The sequence below is a fragment of the Halichoerus grypus genome, chromosome 2 (assembly GCF_964656455.1).
Source record: "Halichoerus grypus chromosome 2, mHalGry1.hap1.1, whole genome shotgun sequence".
Lineage (NCBI taxonomy): Eukaryota > Metazoa > Chordata > Mammalia > Carnivora > Phocidae > Halichoerus > Halichoerus grypus.
In genome coordinates this window covers 143,219,657-143,239,985 of record NC_135713.1, presented here as the reverse complement: position 1 = coordinate 143,239,985, position 20,329 = coordinate 143,219,657, and positions in this window count along the sequence as shown.

The following is a 20,329-nucleotide window of genomic DNA, read 5'->3' as shown; positions in this document are numbered from 1 at the left end:
ACAGGCCTGTTTCTCCCTCCGTGCTATGTATGGAACCCGTTCCCCGGGCTCTCACCCATGGTACACCGTAAACTGCATTCTGCTTCAGAGAGTTCCGAGTAGCTAAAGTACGGTTTCTCTACACTGTCGTTCCTTCGAGGGAGGTGCCTGCATATTAAAGCTCCACACACCCGTGCAAGAGGAATGCTAGTTTCTTGAAACGACAGCTGGTTCGAGAGGTGCCTTCTGCACTGGCCTGTTTCTCCCTCCGTGTTATGAATGCAACCCGTTCCCCAGGCTCTCACCCCTGGTACAAGGTACACAGTTTTCTCCGTCAGAGAGGTGGACGCTAGCTAAAGCACGGTTTCTCTACACTGTTGTTCCTTCGAGGGAGGTGCCTGCATTTGAGACCTCCACACACCCGTGCAAGTGGAATGCTAGTTCCATGAAACTAGAGCTGGCTCGAGAGGGGCCGTCTGCAACAGCCTGTTTCTAGCTGCGTGTTATGTATGGAACTCGTTCCCCAGGTTCTCACCCGTGGATAACGTAAACTGCTTTCTCTTGCAGAGAGGTGGAAGGTAGCTAAAGGACAGTTTCTCTACACTGTCGTTCCTTCGAGGGAGGTGCCTGCATATTAATGCTGCACACACCCGTGCAAGAGGAATGCTAGTTTCATGAAACTGGAGCTGGTTCGAGAGGTTCTTTCTGCAGAGGCCTGTTTCTCCCTTCGTGCTATGTATGGAACCCGATCCCCGGGCTCTCACACATGGTACACCGTAAAGTGCATTCTGCTTCAGAGAGTTCGTAGTAGCTAAAGTACGGTTTCTCTACACTGTTGTTCCTTCGAGGGAGGTGCCTGCATATTAAAGCTCCACACACCCGTGCAAGAGGAAGGCTAGTTTCTTCAAACGACAGCTGGTTCGAGAGGTGCCTTCTGCACCGGCCTGCTTCTCCCTCCGGGTTATGAATGCAACCCATTTCCCAGGCTCTCACTCCTGATACACCGAAAACTGCTTTCTCCTTCACAGAGCTGGACGGTAGCTAAAGCACGGTTTCTCTACACTGTTTTTCCTTCGAGGGAGGTGCCTGTATTTTAGACCTGCACACACCCGTGCAAGTGGAATGCTAGTTCCATGAAACTAGAGCTGGCTCGAGAGGGGCCATCTGCAACGGCCTGTTTCGCGCTCCGTGTTATGTATGCAACTCGTTCCGCAGTTTCTCACCCGTGTACAACGTAAACTGCTTTCTCCTGCAGAGAGGTGGACCGTAGCTAAAGGACGGTTTCTCTACACTGTCGTTCCTTCGAGGGAGGTGCCTGCATATTAAAGCTCCACACACCAGGGCAAGAGGAATGCTAGTTTCATGAAACTGGAGCTGGTTCGAGAGGTGCTTTCTGCACCGGCCTGTTTCTCCCTCCGTGCTACGTATGGAACCCGTTCCCCGGGCTCTCACCCGTGGTACACCCTAAAGTGCATTCTCCTTCAGACAGTTCGTTGGTAGCTAAAGTACGGTTTCTCTACACTATCGTTCCTTCGAAGGAGGTGCCTGCATTTTAGACCTCCACACACCCGTGCAAGTGGAATGCTAGTTCCATGAAACTAGAGCTGGCTCGAGAGGGGCCGTCTGCAACAGCCTGTTTCTAGCTGCGTGTTATGTATGGAACTCGTTCCCCAGGTTCTCACCCGTGGATAACGTAAACTGCTTTCTCTTGCAGAGAGGTGGAAGGTAGATAAAGGACAGTTTCTCTACACTGTCTTTCCTCGAGGGAGGTGCCTGCATACTAAAGCTCCACACACCCGTGCAAGAGGAATGCTAGTTTCATGAAACTGGAGCAGGTTCGAGAGGTTCTTTCTGCACAGGCCTGTTTCTCCCTCTGTGCTATGTATGGAACCCGTTCCCCGGGCTCTCACCCATTGTACACCGTAAAGTGCATTCTGCTTCAGAGAGTTCGTAGTTCCTAAAGTACGGTTTCTCTACACTGTTGTTCCTTCGAGGGAGGTGCCTGCATTGTGGACCTCCACACACCCGTGCAAGAGGAATGCTAGTATCTTGAAACTACAGCTGGTTCGATTGGTGTCTTCTGCATTGGCCTGTTTCTACCTCCGTGTTATGAATGCAAACCATTTCCCAGGCTCTCACTCCTGGTTCACCGTAAACTGCTTTCTCCTTCACAGAGCTGGACGGTAGCTAAAGCACGTTTTCTCCACACTGTTGTTCTTTCGAGGGAGGTGCCTGGATATTAGACCTCCACACACCCGTGTAAGAGGAATGCTACATTCTTGAAACTGGAGCTCGTTCGAGAAGTACCTTCTGCACCGGCCTGTGTCTCCCTCGGATTTACATATGGAACCCGGTACCCAGGCCCTCACCCACAGTACACGGTAAACTGCTTCCTCCTTCAGAGAGGTGGACGGTAGCTAAAGCACGGTTTCTCTACACTGTTTTTCCTTCGAGGGAGGTGCCTGTATTTTAGAGCTGCACACACCCGTGCAAGTGGAATGCTAGTTCCATGAAACTAGAGCTGGCTCGAGAGGGGCCGTCTGCAGCGGCCTGTTTCTCGCTCCGTGTTATGTATGCAACTCGTTCCGCAGTTTCTCACCCGTGGACAACGTAAACTGCTTTCTCCTGCAGAGAGGTGGACCGTAGCTAAAGGACGGTTTCTCTACACTGTCGTTCCTTCGAGGGAGGTGCCTGCATATTAAAGCTCCACACACCCGGGCAAGAGGAATGCTAGTTTCATGAAACTGGAGCTGGTTCGAGAGGTGCTTTCTGCACCGGCCTGTTTCTCCCTCCGTGCTACGTATGGAACCCGTTCCCCGGGCTCTCACCCGTGGTACACCGTAAAGTGCATTCTCCTTCAGACAGTTCGTTGGTAGCTAAAGTACGGTTTCTCTACACTATCGTTCCTTCGAGGGAGGTGCCTGCATTTTAGACCTCCCCAAACCCGTGCAAGAGGAATGCTAGTTTCTTGAAACGACAGCTGGTTCGAGAGGTGCCTTCTGCAACGGCCTGTTTCTCCCTCTGGGTTATGAATGCAACCCGTTCCCCAGGCTCTCACCCCTGGTACAAGGTACACAGTTTTCTCCGTCAGAGAGGTGGACGCTAGCTAAAGCACGGTTTCTCTACACTGTTGTTCCTTCGAGGGAGGTGCCTGGATATTAGACCTCCACACACCCGTGTAAGAGGAATGCTACATTTATGAAACTGGAGCTCTTTCGAGAAGTACCTTCTGCACCAGCCTGTCTCTTCCTCGGATTTACGTATGGAACCCGTTCCCCAGGCTCTCACCCAGAGTACACGGTAAACTGCTTCCTCCTTCAGAGAGGTGGACGCTAGCTAAAGCACGGTTTCTCTGCACTGTTGTTCCTTCGAGGGAGGTGCCTGCATTTGAGACCTCCACACACCCGTGCAAGTGGAATGCTAGTTCCATGAAACTAGAGCTGGCTCGAGAGGGGCCGTCTGCAACAGCCTGTTTCTAGCTCCGTGTTATGTATGGAACTCGTTCCCCAGGTTCTCACCTGTGGATAACGTAAACTGCTTTCTCTTGCAGAGAGGTGGAAGGTAGCTAAAGGAGAGTTTCTCTACACTGTCGTTCCTTCGAGGGAGGTGCCTGCATGTTAAAGCTCCACACAGCCGGGCAAGAGGAATGCTAGTTTCATGCAACTGGAGCTGGTTCGAGAGGTGCTTTCTGCACAGGCCTGTTTCTCCCTCCGTGCTATGTATGGAACCCGTTCCCCGGGCTCTCACCCATGGTACACCGTAAAGTGCATTCTGCTTCAGAGAGTTCGTAGTTCCTAAAGTACGGTTTCTCTACACTGTTGTTCCTTCGAGGGAGGTGCCTGCATTGTGGACCTCCACACACCCGTGCAAGAGTAATGCTAGTTTCTTGAAACTACAGCTGGTTCGATTGGTGCCTTCTGCATTGGCCTGTTTCTACCTCCGTATTATGAATGCAAACCATTTCCCAGGCTCTCACTCCTGGTACACCGTAAACTGCTTTCTCCTTCACAGAGCTGGACGGTAGCCAAAGCACGTTTTCTCCACACTGTTGTTCCTTCGAGGGAGGTGCCTGGATATTAGACATCCACACACCCGTGTAAGAGGAATGCTACATTCGTGAAACTGGAGCTCGTTCGAGAAGTACCTTCTGCACCGGCCTGTGTCTCCCTCGGATTTACATATGGAACACGGTCCCCAAGCCCTCACCCACAGTACACGGTAAACTGCTTCCTCCTTCAGAGAGGTGGACGGTAGCTAAAGCACGGTTTCTCTACACTGTTTTTCCTTCGAGGGAGGTGCCTGTATTTTAGAGCTGCACACACCCGTGCAAGTGGAATGCTAGTTCCATGAAACTAGAGCTGGCTCGAGAGGGGCGATCTGCAACGGCCTGTTTCTGGCTCCGTGTTATGTATGCAACTCGTTCCCCAGTTTCTCACCCGTGGACAACGTAAAGTGCTTTCTCCTGCAGAGAGGTGGACCGTAGCTAAAGGACGGTTTCTCTACACTGTCGTTCCTTCGAGGGAGGTGCCTGCATATTAAAGCTCCACACACCCGGGCAAGAGGAATGCTAGTTTCATGAAACTGGAGCTGGTTCGAGAGGTGCTTTCTGCACCGGCCTGTTTCTCCCTCCGTGCTACGTATGGAACCCGTTCCCCGGGCTCTCACCCGTGGTACACCGTAAAGTGCATTCTCCTTCAGACAATTCGTTGGTAGCTAAAGTACGGTTTCTCTACACTATCGTTCCTTCGAGGGAGGTGCCTGCATTTTAGACCTCCCCAAACCCGTGCAAGAGGAATGCTAGTTTCTTGAAACGACAGCTGGTTCGAGAGGTGCCTTCTGCACTGGCCTGTTTCTCCCTCTGGGTTATGAATGCAACCCGTTCCCCAGGCTCTCACCCCTGGTACAAGGTACACAGTTTTCTCCGTCAGAGAGGTGGACGCTAGCTAAAGCACGGTTTCTCTACACTGTTGTTCCTTCGAGGGAGGTGCCTGCATTTGAGACCTCCACACACCCGTGCAAGGGGAAAGCTAGTTCCATGAAACTAGACCTGGCTCGAGAGGGGCCGTCTGCAACAGCCTGTTTCTAGCTCCGTGTTATGTATGGAACTCGTTCCCCAGGTTCTCACCAGTGGATAACGTAAACTGCTTTCTCTTGCAGAGAGGTGGAAGGTAGCGAAAGGACAGTTTCTCTACGCTGTCTTTCCTTCAAGGGAGGTGCCTGCATGTTAAAGCTCCACACAGCCGGGCAAGAGGAATGCTAGTTTCATGCAACTGGAGCTGGTTCGAGAGGTGCTTTCTGCACAGGCCTGTTTCTCCCTCCGTGCTATGTATGGAACCCGTTCCCCGGGCTCTCACCCATGGTACACCGTAAACTGCATTCTGCTTCAGAGAGTTCGGAGTAGCTAAAGTACGGTTTCTCTACACTGTCGTTCCTTCGAGGGAGGTGCCTGCATATTAAAGCTCCACACACCCGTGCAAGAGGAATGCTAGTTTCTTGAAACGACAGCTGGTTCGAGAGGTGCCTTCTGCACCGGCCTGTTTCTCCCTCCGGGTTATGAATGCAACCCGTTCCCCAGGCTCTCACCCCTGGTACAAGGTAAACTGTTTTCTCCTTCAGAGAGGTGGACGGTAGCTAAAGCACGTTTTCTCCACACTGTTGTTCCTTCGAGGGAGGTGCCTGGATAGTAGACCTCCACACACCCGTGTAAGAGGAATGCTACATTCATGAAACTGGAGCTCTTTCGAGAAGTACCTTCTGCACCTGCCTGTCTCTTCCTCGGATTTACGTATGGAACCCGTTCCCCAGGCTCTCACCCAGAGTACACGGTAAACTGCTTCCTCCTTCAGAGAGGTGGACGCTAGCTAAAGCACGGTTTCTCTGCACTGTTGTTCCTTCGAGGGAGGTGCCTGCATTTTAGACCTCCACACACCCGTGCAAGTGGAATGCTAGTTCCATGAAAATAGAGCTGGCTCGAGAGGGGCCGTCTGCAACAGCCTGTTTCTAGCTGCGTGTTATGTATGGAACTCGTTCCCCAGGTTCTGACCCGTGGATAACGTAAACAGCTTTCTCTTGCAGAGAGGTGGAAGGTAGCTAAAGGACAGTTTCTCTACACTGTCGTTCCTTCGAGGGAGGTGCCTGCATATTAATGCTCCACACACCCGTGCAAGAGGAATGCTAGTTTCATGAAACTGGAGCTGGTTCGAGAGGTTCTTTCTGCAGAGGCCTGTTTCTCCCTTCGTGCTATGTATGGAACCCGATCCCCGGGCTCTCACCCATGGTACACCGTAAAGTGCATTCTGCTTCAGAGAGTTCGTAGTAGCTAAAGTACGGTTTCTCTACACTGTTGTTCCTTCGAGGGAGGTGCCTGCCTATTAAAGCTCCACACACCCGTGCAAGAGGAATGCTAGTTTCATGAAACTGGAGCTGGTTCGAGAGGTTCTTTCTGCAGAGGCCTGTTTCTCCCTCCGTGCTATGTATGGAACCCGTTCCCCGGGCTCTCACCCATGGTACACCGTAAAGTGCATTCTGCTTCAGAGAGTTCGTAGTAGCTAAAGTACGGTTTCTCTACACTGTTGTTCCTTCGAGGGAGGTGCCTGCATTGTGGATCTCCACGCACCCGTGCAAGAGGAATGCTAGTTTCTTGAAACTACAGCTGGTTCGATTGTTGCCTTCTGCACTGGCCTGTTTCTACCTCCGTGTTATGAATGCAAACCATTTCCCAGGCTCTCACTCCTGGTACACCGTAAACTGCTTTCTCCTTCACAGAGCTGGACGGTAGCTAAAGCACGTTTTCTCCACACTGCTGTTCCTTCGAGGGAGGTGCCTGGATATTAGACCTCCACACACCCGTGTAAGAGGAATGCTACATTCGTGAAACTGGAGCTCGTTCGAGAAGTACCTTCTGCACCGGCCTGTGTCTCCCTCGGATTTACATATGGAACCCGCTCCCCAGGCCCTCACCCACAGTACACGGTAAACTGCTTCCTCCTTCAGAGAGGTGGACGGTAGCTAAAGCACGGTTTCTCAACACTGTTTTTCCTTCGAGGGAGGTGCCTGTATTTTAGACCTGCACACACCCGTGCAAGTGGAATGCTAGTTCCATGAAACTAGAGCTGGCTCGAGAGGGGCCGTCTGCAACGGCCTGTTTCTCGCTCCGTGTTATGTATGCAACTCGTTCCGCAGTTTCTCACCCGTGGACAACGTAAACTGCTTTCTTCTGCAGAGAGGTGGACCGTAGCTAAAGGACGGTTTCTCTACACTGTCGTTCCTTCGAGGGAGGTGCCTGCATATTAAAGCTCCACACACCCGGGCAAGAGGAATGCTAGTTTCTTGAAACGACAGCTGGTTCGAGAGGTGCCTTCTGCACCGGCCTGTTTCTCCCTCTGGGTTATGAATGCAACCCGTTCCCCAGGCTCTCACCCCTGGTACAAGGTACACAGTTTTCTCCTTCAGAGAGGTGGACGCTAGCTAAAGCACGGTTTCTCTACACTGTTGTTCCTTCGAGGGAGGTGCCTGCATTTGAGACCTCCACACACCCGTGCAAGTGGAAAGCTAGTTCCATGAAACTAGACCTGGCTCGAGAGGGGCCGTCTGCAACAGCCTGTTTCTAGCTCCGTGTTATGTATGGAACTCGTTCCCCAGGTTCTCACCAGTGGATAACGTAAACTGCTTTCTCTTGCAGAGAGGTGTAAGGTAGCGAAAGGACAGTTTCTCTACGCTGTCGTTCCTTCAAGGGAGGTGCCTGCATGTTAAAGCTCCACACAGCCCGGCAAGAGGAATGCTAGTTTCATGCAACTGGAGCTGGTTCGAGAGGTGCTTTCTGCACAGGCCTGTTTCTCCCTCCGTGCTATGTATGGAACCCGTTCCCCGGGCTCTCACCCATGGTACACCGTAAACTGCATTCTGCTTCAGAGAGTTCGGAGTAGCTAAAGTACGGTTTCTCTACACTGTCGTTCCTTCGAGGGAGGTGCCTGCATATTAAAGCTCCACACACCCGTGCAAGAGGAATGCTAGTTTCTTGAAACGACAGCTGGTTCGAGAGGTGCCTTCTGCACCGGCCTGTTTCTCCCTCCGGGTTATGAATGCAACCCGTTCCCCAGGCTCTCACCCCTGGTACAAGGTAAACTGTTTTCTCCTTCAGAGAGGTGGACGGTAGCTAAAGCACGTTTTGTCCACACTGTTGTTCCTTCGAGGGAGGTGCCTGGATATTAGACCTCCACACACCCGTGTAAGAGGAATGCTACATTCATGAAACTGGAGCTCTTTCGAGAAGTACCTTCTGCACCGGCCTGTCTCTTCCTCGGATTTACGTATGGAACCCGTTCCCCAGGCTCTCACCCAGAGTACACGGTAAACTGCTTCCTCCTTCAGAGAGGTGGACGCTAGCTAAAGCACGGTTTCTCTGCACTGTTGTTCCTTCGAGGGAGGTGCCCGCATTTTAGACCTCCACACACCAGTGCAAGTGGAATGCTAGTTCCATGAAAATAGAGCTGGCTCGAGAGGGGCCGTCTGCAACAGCCTGTTTCTAGCTGCGTGTTATGTATGGAACTCGTTCCCCAGGTTCTGACCCGTGGATAACGTAAACAGCTTTCTCTTGCAGAGAGGTGGAAGGTAGCTAAAGGACAGTTTCTCTACACTGTCGTTCCTTCGAGGGAGGTGCCTGTATATTAATGCTCCACACACCCGTGCAAGAGGAATGCTAGTTTCATGAAACTGGAGCTGGTTCGAGAGGTTCTTTCTGCAGAGACCTGTTTCTCCCTTCGTGCTATGTATGGAACCCGATCCCCGGGTTCTCACCCATGGTACACCGTAAAGTGCATTCAGCTTCAGAGAGTTCGTAGTAGCTAAAGTACGGTTTCTCTACACTGTTGTTCCTTCGAGGGAGGTGCCTGCCTATTAAAGCTCCACACACCCGTGCAAGAGGAATGCTAGTTTCATGAAACTGGAGCTGGTTCGAGAGGTTCTTTCTGCAGAGGCCTGTTACTCCCTCCGTGCTATGTATGGAACCCGTTCCCCGGGCTCTCACCCATGGTACACCGTAAAGTGCATTCTGCTTCAGAGAGTTCGTAGTAGCTAAAGTACGGTTTCTCTACACTGTTGTTCCTTCGAGGGAGGTGCCTGCATTGTGGATCTCCACGCATCCGTGCAAGAGGAATGCTAGTTTCTTGAAACTACAGCTGGTTCGTTTGGTGCCTTCTGCACTGGCCTGTTTATACCTCCGTGTTATGAATGCAAACCATTTCCCAGGCTCTCACTCCTGGTACACCGTAAACTGCTTTCTCCTTCACAGAGCTGGACGGTAGCTAAAGCACGTTTTATCCACACTGCTGTTCCTTCGAGGGAGGTGCCTGGATATTAGACCTCCACACACCCGTGTAAGAGGAATGCTACATTCGTGAAACTGGAGCTCGTTCGAGAAGTACCTTCTGCACCGGCCTGTGTCTCCCTCGGATTTACATATGGAACCCGCTCCCCAGGCCCTCACCCACAGTACACGGTAAACTGCTTCCTCCTTCAGAGAGGTGGACGGTAGCTAAAGCACGGTTTCTCTACACTGTTTTTCCTTCGAGGGAGGTGCCTGTATTTTAGACCTGCACACACCCGTGCAAGTGGAATGCTAGTTCCATGAAACTAGAGCTGGCTCGAGAGGGGCCGTCTGCAACGGCCTGTTTCTCGCTCCGTGTTATGTATGCAACTCGTTCCGCAGTTTCTCACCCGTGGACAACGTAAACTGCTTTCTCCTGCAGAGAGGTGGACCGTAGCTAAAGGACGGTTTCTCTACACTGTCGTTCCTTCGAGGGAGGTGCCTGCATATTAAAGCTCCACACACCCGGGCAAGAGGAATGCTAGTTTCATGAAACTGGAGCTGGTTCGAGAGGTGCTTTCTGCACCGGCCTGTTTCTCCCTCCGTGCTACGTATGGAACCCGTTCCCCGGGCTCTCACCCGTGGTACACCGTAAAGTGCATTCTCCTTCAGACAGTTCGTTGGTAGCTAAAGTACGGTTTCTCTACACTATCGTTCCTTCGAGGGAGGTGCCTGCATTTTAGACCTCCCCAAACCCGTGCAAGAGGAATGCTAGTTTCTTGAAACGACAGCTGGTTCGAGAGGAGCCTTCTGCACTGGCCTGTTTCTCCCTCTGGGTTATGAATGCAACCCGTTCCCCAGGCTCTCACCCCTGGTACAAGGTACACAGTTTTCTCCGTCAGAGAGGTGGACGCTAGCTAAAGCACGGTTTCTCTACACTGTTGTTCCTTCGAGGGAGTTGCCTGCATTTGAGACCTCCACACACCCGTGCAAGTGGAATGCTAGTTCCATGAAACTAGAGCTGGCTCGAGAGGGGCCGTCTGCAACAGCCTGTTTCTAGCTCCGTATTATGTATGGAACTCGTTCCCCAGGTTCTCACCTGTGGATAACGTAAACTGCTTTCTCTTGCAGAGAGGTGGAAGGTAGCGAAAGCACAGTTTCTCTACACTGTCGTTCCTTCGAGGGAGGTGCCTGCATGTTAAAGCTCCACACAGCCGGGCAAGAGGAATGCTAGTTTCATGCAACTGGAGCTGGTTCGAGAGGTGCTTTCTGCACAGGCCTGTTTCTCCCTCCGTGCTATGTATGGAACCCGTTCCCCGGGCTCTCACCCATGGTACACCGTAAACTGCATTCTGCTTCAGAGAGTTCGGAGTAGCTAAAGTACGGTTTCTCTACACTGTCGTTCCTTCGAGGGAGGTGCCTGCATATTAAAGCTCCACACACCCGTGCAAGAGGAATGCTAGTTTCTTGAAACGACAGCTGGTTCGAGAGGTGCCTTCTGCACCGGCCTGTTTCTCCCTCCGGGTTATGAATGCAACCCGTTCCCCAGGCTCTCACCCCTGGTACAAGGTAAACTGTTTTCTCCTTCAGAGAGGTGGACGGTAGCTAAAGCACGTTTTCTCCACACTGTTGTTCCTTCGAGGGAGGTGCCTGGATATTAGACCTCCACACACCCGTGTAAGAGGAATGCTACATTCATGAAACTGGAGCTCTTTCGAGAAGTACCTTCTGCACCGGCCTGTCTCTTCCTCGGATTTACGTATGGAACCCGTTCCCCAGGCTCTCACCCAGAGTACACGGTAAACTGCTTCCTCCTTCAGAGAGGTGGACGCTAGCTAAAGCACGGTTTCTCTGCACTGTATTTCCTTCGAGGGAGGTGCCTGCATTTTAGACCTCCACACATCCCTGCAAGTGGAATGCTAGTTCCATGAAACTAGAGCTGGCTCGAGAGGGGCCGTCTGCAACAGCCTGTTTCTAGCTGCGTGTTATGTATGGAACTCGTTCCCCAGGTTCTCACCCGTGGATAACGTAAACAGCTTTCTCTTGCAGAGAGGTGGAAGGTAGCTAAAGGACAGTTTCTCTACACTGTCGTTCCTTCGAGGGAGGTGCCTGCATATTAATGCTCCACACACCCGTGCAAGAGGAATGCTAGTTTCATGAAACTGGAGCTGGTTCGAGAGGTTCTTTCTGCAGAGGCCTGTTTCTCCCTTCGTGCTATGTATGGAACCCGATCCCCGGGCTCTCACCCATGGTACACCGTAAAGTGCATTCTGCTTCAGAGAGTTCGTAGTAGCTAAAGTACGGTTTCTCTACACTGTTGTTCCTTCGAGGGAGGTGCCTGCATATTAAAGCTCCACACACCCGTGCAAGAGGAATGCTAGTTTCTTGAAACGACAGCTGGTTCGAGAGGTGCCTTCTGCACCGGCCTGCTTCTCCCTCCGGGTTATGAATGCAACCCGTTTCCCAGGCTCTCACTCCTGGTACACCGTAAACTGCTTTCTCCTTCACAGAGCTGGACGGTAGCTAAAGCACGTTTTCTCCACACTGTTGTTCCTTCGAGGGAGGTGCCTGGATATTAGACCTCCACACACCCGTGTAAGAGGAATGCTACACTCGTGAAACTGGAGCTCGTTCGAGAAGTACCTTCTGCACCGGCCTGTGTCTCCCTCGGATTTACATATGGAACCCGCTCCCCAGGCCCTCACCCACAGTACACGGTAAACTGCTTCCTCCTTCAGAGAGGTTGACGGTAGCTAAAGCACGGTTTCTCTACACTGTTTTTCCTTCGAGGGAGGTGCCTGTATTTTAGACCTGCACACACCCGTGCAAGTGGAATGCTAGTTCCATTAAACTAGAGCTGGCTCGAGAGGGGCCGTCTGCAACGGCCTGTTTCTCGCTCCGTGTTATGTATGCAACTCGTTCCGCAGTTTCTCACCCGTGGACAACGTAAACTGCTTTCTCCTGCAGAGAGGTGGACCGTAGCTAAAGGACGGTTTCTCTACACTGTCGTTCCTTCGAGGGAGGTGCCTGCATATTAAAGCTCCACACACCCGGGCAAGAGGAATGCTAGTTTCATGAAACTGGAGCTGGTTCGAGAGGTGCTTTCTGCACCGGCCTGTTTCTCCCTCCGTGCTACGTATGGAACCCGTTCCCCGGGCTCTCACCCGTGGTACACCGTAAAGTGCATTCTCCTTCAGACAGTTCGTTGGTAGCTAAAGTACGGTTTCTCTACACTATCGTTCCTTCGAGGGAGGTGCCTGCATTTTAGACCTCCCCAAACCCGTGCAAGAGGAATGCTAGTTTCTTGAAACGACAGCTGGTTCGAGAGGTGCCTTCTGCACTGGCCTGTTTCTCCCTCTGGGTTATGAATGCAACCCGTTCCCCAGGCTCTCACCCCTGGTACAAGGTACACAGTTTTCTCCTTCAGAGAGGTGGACGCTAGCTAAAGCACGGTTTCTCTACACTGTTGTTCCTTCGAGGGAGGTGCCTGCATTTGAGACCTCCACACACCCGTGCAAGTGGAATGCTAGTTCCATGAAACTAGAGCTGGCTCGAGAGGGGCCGTCTGCAACAGCCTGTTTCTCGCTCCGTGTTATGTAAGGAACTCGTTCCCCAGGTTCTCACCTGTGGATAACGTAAACTGCTTTCTCTTGCAGAGAGGTGGAAGGTAGCTAAAGGAGAGTTTCTCTACACTGTCGTTCCTTCGAGGGAGGTGCCTGCATGTTAAAGCTCCACACAGCCGGGCAAGAGGAATGCTAGTTTCATGCAACTGGAGCTGGTTCGAGAGGTGCTTTCTGCACAGGCCTGTTTCTCCCTCCGTGCTATGTATGGAACCCGTTCCCCGGGCTCTCACCCATGGTACACCGTAAACTGCATTCTGCTTCAGAGAGTTCATAGTAGCTAAAGTACGGTTTCTCTACACTGTCGTTCCTTCGAGGGAGGTGCCTGCATATTAAAGCTCCACACACCCGTGCAAGAGGAATGCTAGTTTCTTGAAACGACAGCTGGTTCGAGAGGTGCCTTCTGCACCGGCCTGTTTCTCCCTCCGGGTTATGAATGCAACCCGTTCCCCAGGCTCTCACCCCTGGTACAAGGTAAACTGTTTTCTCCTTCAGAGAGGTGGACGGTAGCTAAAGCACGTTTTCTCCACACTGTTGTTCCTTCGAGGGAGGTGCCTGGATATTAGAACTCCACACACCCGTGTAAGAGGCATGCTACATTCGTGAAACTGGAGCTCGTTCGAGAAGGACCTTCTGCACCGGCCTGTGTCTCCCTCGGATTTACATATGGAACCCGTTACCCAGGCCCTCACCCACAGTACACGGTAAACTGCTTCCTCCTTCAGAGAGGTGGACGCTAGCTAAAGCACGGTTTCTCTGCACTGTTGTTCCTTCGAGGGAGGTGCCTGCATTTTAGACCTCCACACACCCGTGCAAGTGGAATGCTAGTTCCATGAAAATAGAGCTGGCTCGAGAGGGGCCGTCTGCAACAGCCTGTTTCTAGCTGCGTGTTATGTATGGAACTCGTTCCCCAGGTTCTCACCCGTGGATAACGTAAACAGCTTTCTCTTGCAGAGAGGTGGAAGGTAGCTAAAGGACAGTTTCTCTACACTGTCGTTCCTTCGAGGGAGGTGCCTGCATATTAATGCTCCACACACCCGTGCAAGAGGAATGCTAGTTTCATGAAACTGGAGCTGGTTCGAGAGGTTCTTTCTGCAGAGGCCTGTTTCTCCCTTCGTGCTATGTATGGAACCCGATCCCCGGGCTCTCACCCATGGTACACCGTAAAGTGCATTCTGCTTCAGAGAGTTCGTAGGAGCTAAAGTACGGTTTCTCTACACTGTTGTTCCTTCGAGGGAGGTGCCTGCATATTAAAGCTCCACACACCCGTGCAAGAGGAATGCTAGTTTCTTGAAACGACAGCTGGTTCGAGAGGTGCCTTCTGCACCGGCCTGCTTCTCCCTCCGGGTTATGAATGCAACCCGTTTCCCAGGCTCTCACTCCTGGTACACCGTAAACTGCTTTCTCCTTCACAGAGCTGGACGGTAGCTAAAGCACGTTTTCTCCACACTGTTGTTCCTTCGAGGGAGGTGCCTGGATATTAGACCTCCACACACCCGTGTAAGAGGAATGCTACACTCGTGAAACTGGAGCTCGTTCGAGAAGTACCTTCTGCACCGGCCTGTGTCTCCCTCGGATTTACATATGGAACCCGCTCCCCAGGCCCTCACCCACAGTACACGGTAAACTGCTTCCTCCTTCAGAGAGGTTGACGGTAGCTAAAGCACGGTTTCTCTACACTGTTTTTCCTTCGAGGGAGGTGCCTGTATTTTAGACCTGCACACACCCGTGCAAGTGGAATGCTAGTTCCATGAAACTAGAGCTGGCTCGAGAGGGGCCGTCTGCAACGGCCTGTTTCTCGCTCCGTGTTATGTATGCAACTCGTTCCGCAGTTTCTCACCCGTGGACAACGTAAACTGCTTTCTCCTGCAGAGAGGTGGACCGTAGCTAAAGGACGGTTTCTCTACACTGTCGTTCCTTCGAGGGAGGTGCCTGCATATTAAAGCTCCACACACCCGGGCAAGAGGAATGCTAGTTTCATGAAACTGGAGCTGGTTCGAGAGGTGCTTTCTGCACCGGCCTGTTTCTCCCTCCGTGCTACGTATGGAACCCGTTCCCCGGGCTCTCACCCGTGGTACACCGTAAAGTGCATTCTCCTTCAGACAGTTCGTTGGTAGCTAAAGTACGGTTTCTCTACACTATCGTTCCTTCGAGGGAGGTGCCTGCATTTTAGACCTCCCCAAACCCGTGCAAGAGGAATGCTAGTTTCTTGAAACGACAGCTGGTTCGAGAGGTGCCTTCTGCACTGGCCTGTTTCTCCCTCTGGGTTATGAATGCAACCCGTTCCCCAGGCTCTCACCCCTGGTACAAGGTACACAGTTTTCTCCTTCAGAGAGGTGGACGCTAGCTAAAGCACGGTTTCTCTACACTGTTGTTCCTTCGAGGGAGGTGCCTGTATATTAATGCTCCACACACCCGTGCAAGAGGAATGCTAGTTTCATGAAACTGGAGCTGGTTCGAGAGGTTCTTTCTGCAGAGACCTGTTTCTCCCTTCGTGCTATGTATGGAACCCGATCCCCGGGTTCTCACCCATGGTACACCGTAAAGTGCATTCAGCTTCAGAGAGTTCGTAGTAGCTAAAGTACGGTTTCTCTACACTGTTGTTCCTTCGAGGGAGGTGCCTGCCTATTAAAGCTCCACACACCCGTGCAAGAGGAATGCTAGTTTCATGAAACTGGAGCTGGTTCGAGAGGTTCTTTCTGCAGAGGCCTGTTACTCCCTCCGTGCTATGTATGGAACCCGTTCCCCGGGCTCTCACCCATGGTACACCGTAAAGTGCATTCTGCTTCAGAGAGTTCGTAGTAGCTAAAGTACGGTTTCTCTACACTGTTGTTCCTTCGAGGGAGGTGCCTGCATTGTGGATCTCCACGCATCCGTGCAAGAGGAATGCTAGTTTCTTGAAACTACAGCTGGTTCGTTTGGTGCCTTCTGCACTGGCCTGTTTATACCTCCGTGTTATGAATGCAAACCATTTCCCAGGCTCTCACTCCTGGTACACCGTAAACTGCTTTCTCCTTCACAGAGCTGGACGGTAGCTAAAGCACGTTTTATCCACACTGCTGTTCCTTCGAGGGAGGTGCCTGGATATTAGACCTCCACACACCCGTGTAAGAGGAATGCTACATTCGTGAAACTGGAGCTCGTTCGAGAAGTACCTTCTGCACCGGCCTGTGTCTCCCTCGGATTTACATATGGAACCCGCTCCCCAGGCCCTCACCCACAGTACACGGTAAACTGCTTCCTCCTTCAGAGAGGTGGACGGTAGCTAAAGCACGGTTTCTCTACACTGTTTTTCCTTCGAGGGAGGTGCCTGTATTTTAGACCTGCACACACCCGTGCAAGTGGAATGCTAGTTCCATGAAACTAGAGCTGGCTCGAGAGGGGCCGTCTGCAACGGCCTGTTTCTCGCTCCGTGTTATGTATGCAACTCGTTCCGCAGTTTCTCACCCGTGGACAACGTAAACTGCTTTCTCCTGCAGAGAGGTGGACCGTAGCTAAAGGACGGTTTCTCTACACTGTCGTTCCTTCGAGGGAGGTGCCTGCATATTAAAGCTCCACACACCCGGGCAAGAGGAATGCTAGTTTCATGAAACTGGAGCTGGTTCGAGAGGTGCTTTCTGCACCGGCCTGTTTCTCCCTCCGTGCTACGTATGGAACCCGTTCCCCGGGCTCTCACCCGTGGTACACCGTAAAGTGCATTCTCCTTCAGACAGTTCGTTGGTAGCTAAAGTACGGTTTCTCTACACTATCGTTCCTTCGAGGGAGGTGCCTGCATTTTAGACCTCCCCAAACCCGTGCAAGAGGAATGCTAGTTTCTTGAAACGACAGCTGGTTCGAGAGGAGCCTTCTGCACTGGCCTGTTTCTCCCTCTGGGTTATGAATGCAACCCGTTCCCCAGGCTCTCACCCCTGGTACAAGGTACACAGTTTTCTCCGTCAGAGAGGTGGACGCTAGCTAAAGCACGGTTTCTCTACACTGTTGTTCCTTCGAGGGAGTTGCCTGCATTTGAGACCTCCACACACCCGTGCAAGTGGAATGCTAGTTCCATGAAACTAGAGCTGGCTCGAGAGGGGCCGTCTGCAACAGCCTGTTTCTAGCTCCGTATTATGTATGGAACTCGTTCCCCAGGTTCTCACCTGTGGATAACGTAAACTGCTTTCTCTTGCAGAGAGGTGGAAGGTAGCGAAAGCACAGTTTCTCTACACTGTCGTTCCTTCGAGGGAGGTGCCTGCATGTTAAAGCTCCACACAGCCGGGCAAGAGGAATGCTAGTTTCATGCAACTGGAGCTGGTTCGAGAGGTGCTTTCTGCACAGGCCTGTTTCTCCCTCCGTGCTATGTATGGAACCCGTTCCCCGGGCTCTCACCCATGGTACACCGTAAACTGCATTCTGCTTCAGAGAGTTCGGAGTAGCTAAAGTACGGTTTCTCTACACTGTCGTTCCTTCGAGGGAGGTGCCTGCATATTAAAGCTCCACACACCCGTGCAAGAGGAATGCTAGTTTCTTGAAACGACAGCTGGTTCGAGAGGTGCCTTCTGCACCGGCCTGTTTCTCCCTCCGGGTTATGAATGCAACCCGTTCCCCAGGCTCTCACCCCTGGTACAAGGTAAACTGTTTTCTCCTTCAGAGAGGTGGACGGTAGCTAAAGCACGTTTTCTCCACACTGTTGTTCCTTCGAGGGAGGTGCCTGGATATTAGACCTCCACACACCCGTGTAAGAGGAATGCTACATTCATGAAACTGGAGCTCTTTCGAGAAGTACCTTCTGCACCGGCCTGTCTCTTCCTCGGATTTACGTATGGAACCCGTTCCCCAGGCTCTCACCCAGAGTACACGGTAAACTGCTTCCTCCTTCAGAGAGGTGGACGCTAGCTAAAGCACGGTTTCTCTGCACTGTATTTCCTTCGAGGGAGGTGCCTGCATTTTAGACCTCCACACATCCCTGCAAGTGGAATGCTAGTTCCATGAAACTAGAGCTGGCTCGAGAGGGGCCGTCTGCAACAGCCTGTTTCTAGCTGCGTGTTATGTATGGAACTCGTTCCCCAGGTTCTCACCCGTGGATAACGTAAACAGCTTTCTCTTGCAGAGAGGTGGAAGGTAGCTAAAGGACAGTTTCTCTACACTGTCGTTCCTTCGAGGGAGGTGCCTGCATATTAATGCTCCACACACCCGTGCAAGAGGAATGCTAGTTTCATGAAACTGGAGCTGGTTCGAGAGGTTCTTTCTGCAGAGGCCTGTTTCTCCCTTCGTGCTATGTATGGAACCCGATCCCCGGGCTCTCACCCATGGTACACCGTAAAGTGCATTCTGCTTCAGAGAGTTCGTAGTAGCTAAAGTACGGTTTCTCTACACTGTTGTTCCTTCGAGGGAGGTGCCTGCATATTAAAGCTCCACACACCCGTGCAAGAGGAATGCTAGTTTCTTGAAACGACAGCTGGTTCGAGAGGTGCCTTCTGCACCGGCCTGCTTCTCCCTCCGGGTTATGAATGCAACCCGTTTCCCAGGCTCTCACTCCTGGTACACCGTAAACTGCTTTCTCCTTCACAGAGCTGGACGGTAGCTAAAGCACGTTTTCTCCACACTGTTGTTCCTTCGAGGGAGGTGCCTGGATATTAGACCTCCACACACCCGTGTAAGAGGAATGCTACACTCGTGAAACTGGAGCTCGTTCGAGAAGTACCTTCTGCACCGGCCTGTGTCTCCCTCGGATTTACATATGGAACCCGCTCCCCAGGCCCTCACCCACAGTACACGGTAAACTGCTTCCTCCTTCAGAGAGGTTGACGGTAGCTAAAGCACGGTTTCTCTACACTGTTTTTCCTTCGAGGGAGGTGCCTGTATTTTAGACCTGCACACACCCGTGCAAGTGGAATGCTAGTTCCATTAAACTAGAGCTGGCTCGAGAGGGGCCGTCTGCAACGGCCTGTTTCTCGCTCCGTGTTATGTATGCAACTCGTTCCGCAGTTTCTCACCCGTGGACAACGTAAACTGCTTTCTCCTGCAGAGAGGTGGACCGTAGCTAAAGGACGGTTTCTCTACACTGTCGTTCCTTCGAGGGAGGTGCCTGCATATTAAAGCTCCACACACCCGGGCAAGAGGAATGCTAGTTTCATGAAACTGGAGCTGGTTCGAGAGGTGCTTTCTGCACCGGCCTGTTTCTCCCTCCGTGCTACGTATGGAACCCGTTCCCCGGGCTCTCACCCGTGGTACACCGTAAAGTGCATTCTCCTTCAGACAGTTCGTTGGTAGCTAAAGTACGGTTTCTCTACACTATCGTTCCTTCGAGGGAGGTGCCTGCATTTTAGACCTCCCCAAACCCGTGCAAGAGGAATGCTAGTTTCTTGAAACGACAGCTGGTTCGAGAGGTGCCTTCTGCACTGGCCTGTTTCTCCCTCTGGGTTATGAATGCAACCCGTTCCCCAGGCTCTCACCCCTGGTACAAGGTACACAGTTTTCTCCTTCAGAGAGGTGGACGCTAGCTAAAGCACGGTTTCTCTACACTGTTGTTCCTTCGAGGGAGGTGCCTGCATTTGAGACCTCCACACACCCGTGCAAGTGGAATGCTAGTTCCATGAAACTAGAGCTGGCTCGAGAGGGGCCGTCTGCAACAGCCTGTTTCTCGCTCCGTGTTATGTAAGGAACTCGTTCCCCAGGTTCTCACCTGTGGATAACGTAAACTGCTTTCTCTTGCAGAGAGGTGGAAGGTAGCTAAAGGAGAGTTTCTCTACACTGTCGTTCCTTCGAGGGAGGTGCCTGCATGTTAAAGCTCCACACAGCCGGGCAAGAGGAATGCTAGTTTCATGCAACTGGAGCTGGTTCGAGAGGTGCTTTCTGCACAGGCCTGTTTCTCCCTCCGTGCTATGTATGGAACCCGTTCCCCGGGCTCTCACCCATGGTACACCGTAAACTGCATTCTGCTTCAGAGAGTTCATAGTAGCTAAAGTACGGTTTCTCTACACTGTCGTTCCTTCGAGGGAGGTGCCTGCATATTAAAGCTCCACACACCCGTGCAAGAGGAATGCTAGTTTCTTGAAACGACAGCTGGTTCGAGAGGTGCCTTCTGCACCGGCCTGTTTCTCCCTCCGGGTTATGAATGCAACCCGTTCCCCAGGCTCTCACCCCTGGTACAAGGTAAACTGTTTTCTCCTTCAGAGAGGTGGACGGTAGCTAAAGCACGTTTTCTCCACACTGTTGTTCCTTCGAGGGAGGTGCCTGGATATTAGAACTCCACACACCCGTGTAAGAGGCATGCTACATTCGTGAAACTGGAGCTCGTTCGAGAAGGACCTTCTGCACCGGCCTGTGTCTCCCTCGGATTTACATATGGAACCCGTTACCCAGGCCCTCACCCACAGTACACGGTAAACTGCTTCCTCCTTCAGAGAGGTGGACGCTAGCTAAAGCACGGTTTCTCTGCACTGTTGTT